This window comes from Brassica oleracea, chromosome C4, assembly GCF_000695525.1.
Source record: "Brassica oleracea var. oleracea cultivar TO1000 chromosome C4, BOL, whole genome shotgun sequence".
Lineage (NCBI taxonomy): Eukaryota > Viridiplantae > Streptophyta > Magnoliopsida > Brassicales > Brassicaceae > Brassica > Brassica oleracea.
The window spans coordinates 29,085,541-29,088,928 of record NC_027751.1 but is presented as its reverse complement, the minus strand read 5'-3'; the positions used below and the strand labels follow the sequence as shown (position 1 = coordinate 29,088,928).

General features: G+C 37.5%; 1 long non-coding RNA gene across 1 annotated transcript; it reads left to right on the top strand.

The window, feature by feature from the left end:
- The first annotated feature begins 880 nt into the window (after positions 1-880).
- On the top strand, positions 881-2,688 carry LOC106340196. Its single transcript, XR_001269324.1, has 2 exons — positions 881-1,205; positions 1,285-2,688. It is a non-coding gene; the product is annotated as an uncharacterized LOC106340196 (long non-coding RNA).
- Positions 2,689-3,388: the final 700 nt, after the last annotated feature.

Here is a 3,388-nt window from a genome sequence, read left to right as displayed (position 1 = left end):
GCAATAACTTTGTAAGTATAGGAAATAACAGAAACGTTTTCGTTTGTCACTAAAGACAATGCATTAAACATCGACGTCAATGTTTTGTTAGTCATTGTAACGAAGAAGCTTATAGTATATTAGTAAAGTTATAATCTATTGATCAATGGCAATTATTGTAATTAGTTTAGTTAACAAAGGGTTTTTGAAAATAGGGTGTGAGAGAGCTTGTGGTACTGTCACGTAGAAAATGACAATTTTGTAAATAATACATGAGCTAAAAGTTAGTTATATATAATGTTCCTAGAATAATAAAAAAGGATGGATAGAGAAGGGTTTACCAAACAGTTTACAAGGTCCATAAAAGTTTCAACCTTAAAGCATAAAGTCCATTAAAAGTATATTTCTGACTGTTTCTCTCTCAATTTACATTTCAGGATCAAAGAACTTCATTTAAGTGGACACCAGCCAGGTACTTAAGTATTTTAGGTATGATTATACTTTACTTACCTTGTAGGAATATTAAAAAATTGAACTTGTACTCGATTTGCTAAAATGAGTACTTGATATTTCGATTCGCTGTTTCGGCGGAAAATGCGTTTTGAGGTTTTGACGGAAAAATATGTTTTTCGGTTTTGTCGGAAAATACGTTTTGCGGTTTTGTCGGGAAAAATATGTTTTTGTGGTTTTGGCAAAAAAAATGTGTTTTGCTATTTTGGTGGAAAAATACGTTTTGTGGTTTGGACGAAAAATGTGTTTTTGGCGGTTTTAGCGGAAAAATGTTTTTGTTGTGGTTTTGAAAGAAAAAATATGTCCAAACTTGAATATAATATTTTTTTTAGAATAAGGGTAAATTCATCATTTGTGCAAACTAGGCCCATGAAGTAAATACCTTGTAGAGTTTCAAACGACTGATTGAAAAAGCTGAATCCAAACGATTCCCTTTCCAATTCCCCGACGACGTTACAATCTGCTGTTATGGCCTTCAGGAAACAAACCCCACAATCACCTTTGTATCTTCAATACGTTGTTTTCAGTTTATAATATAAACCTTCCCAGTTGCCTCTCCAATTTCCTTCCGATTCATCTTCACTTTTAATTACTCTTAGACAAAGCTTTCCCTAATGAGAATTTCGCAGCCTCAATTATCCTGAAGGCAGGCAGCCCGGAATGTCAAAAAATGAGGTCAATTGATGGGCGTCCATATGCTGCTGCTAGATTCCAAGGTATTTTATCTTTTGTTCAAGCGTTTTCTTCTCCGGTTAAGCTTGGATACGTTTTATGTCATCAGTTTGTTTGTGAAAGGTATGTGAGCTTACACCTCCAGTCACGGGCATATTAAAATTTACTCTCTGCTCCAGTTGCAACCAAAGGCATAAGCGTCAACGAACTTGTGACATGGATGGTTTTTGGAGAGGTACCAAAGCGTTGTTGGTTGGATTCTTAGGGATGGGAAGGGAGAAATGAAGTGTCTTAGAGAAGCCTCATCTATTTTGAGGTCCTTTACTGTCTTGTGAGATGAAGCAGAAGCATTGATATGGAGTGTTATTTGTATACTTGGGCTATAAGAAATTCTGAATTTTACCACCTTGGCTCTGACCAATCTGAAGTTAGGGGTGGTCAGCTGTTTCAAGGAAAGTGACGTCTCATAGTTCAATTTATACTTTTGTTTGCTTAGCGTGTGGTATAAATATTGATGAATAGCGGAAGAAAACAGAGATTTTAGTAAGCATCGCAGATGGATTCTGTTAATGGTGTGAGTTTCGAGTTCGGCGAAGCAAATGGTTTACTCTAAAAGTTTGCGGGAGAAAAGCCTATGTAAAAGTCAGTGGAATCTCTTGAAGCAGAACTGAAGAATGTGAAGAAATAGCACAGTGGAGCTGAAATCGAATAAATGGGTAGAGATCTCCATCCGGAGCGTAGCAAAAGTGAGACTGACCTAGAACAATGTGTGGCAGAAAAATCTGAAGCAAACGCCGCTTACGAAGTTATCTTCGAGATAGAAGCTGCTCGACGAGAAGTTGAGCTACATTTTGAGGGTCGCACTAGATAAAGTCGAGGAAGCAAAAGCTGCCGCGGTATGTGCTTGACCACATAAAGTCAATGTCTGAAAATTCAACAGTTGCCCGAATTTGTAATACCGCGCCATCTGAGTGTGGAGCTAAGAGCATCACACTATGTCTGGAGGATTTTAAGTCGCTGAGCGAAGGAGCTAAGCAATTCGATAAGTTGGTGAATATGAAAGTGGCAGCTGCGCTGGCTCAGGTAGGCGCAGTTAGAGCTAGCGAAATCAAGACACTGAGGCACACAAGAGGAGATTGAGAAGCTAAAGACTGCAACAGAAGACACACTGGATAAAGCACCCAGGGCTGATGCTGCTGAGTATGCAGTTGAAGGAGAACTCAGGAGGTGTCAGGTAAGATATCTGAATAAAGCACAGAGGAAGCAGCTTCGAGGATTATTGCAAAGGCTGAGGCGATGATTCCGCTGAATCTTCACCGCAAAGTCACTACAAAGCTACGAAACGTAAACAAATCCACACAAACTCGAGAAGACAAAAACTTTTGTGGTATATAAAAGTGGTTTTACCGAATTTAAGTGTAATAGTTAATAGAAATAAGAATCAAGTGGAATGGGGTTCTCCTTATCTCTATGGAGAGAAATCCTTTTTGATGTATACTTTCTTTTTAAGAGTTGAGAACTTTCGTTGTGGTGAACTTTTCGTTGATGTATATGTTTGGTCTTTAATGTGAAAACTGGTTTATTGCTGTAAATTGGATGAAAGCTATTTTTGTTGTTTTCTTTTGTCTCTGTGTTTGTTGTAGCTAAGGAAGTTATCGATAATGTTTTGGAGAAAACCTGGTCATGCTCTGAATGATAGAGACAACAAAAGATAGAATGATGTCTGTCTCATTTTTGGCCAACCACTGCTCCTGGTTTTGGGATTCTCAGTGGTTCGTGTACAATAACATTTAACTTTAGAGGATCATATAGAGACTGTTTCAGAGTTTTGAAGAATAATACGATAAGTTTATGATCACATGATCTGAACCGCTCACACTAAAATCTGCCCCCCCCCCCGATTCACTCGCACGAAACTTTACCATCTCATATGATGTCGCTATTATTTGTGGTACCATTCTAAATATATTTTTGTTTTCACTAAATTATAAAAATTTAAAATGAATTTTATTTATTTTCACAACCGAATCAAATATCCAGTTAAAACACACATATTTTATTGGATATCCGGCATCGATCACTCGAATATTTTCAAAAACCCATTTATCTGATCCGTGCCGGACACTAGATTAGACTCTCGCACTGTTCCTTCTCGGCAGTGAATCACGTTTATATAGGAGAAACTATACAGTGTCTCCCACTTTACATTTGTCTTTTTATAAGAAGG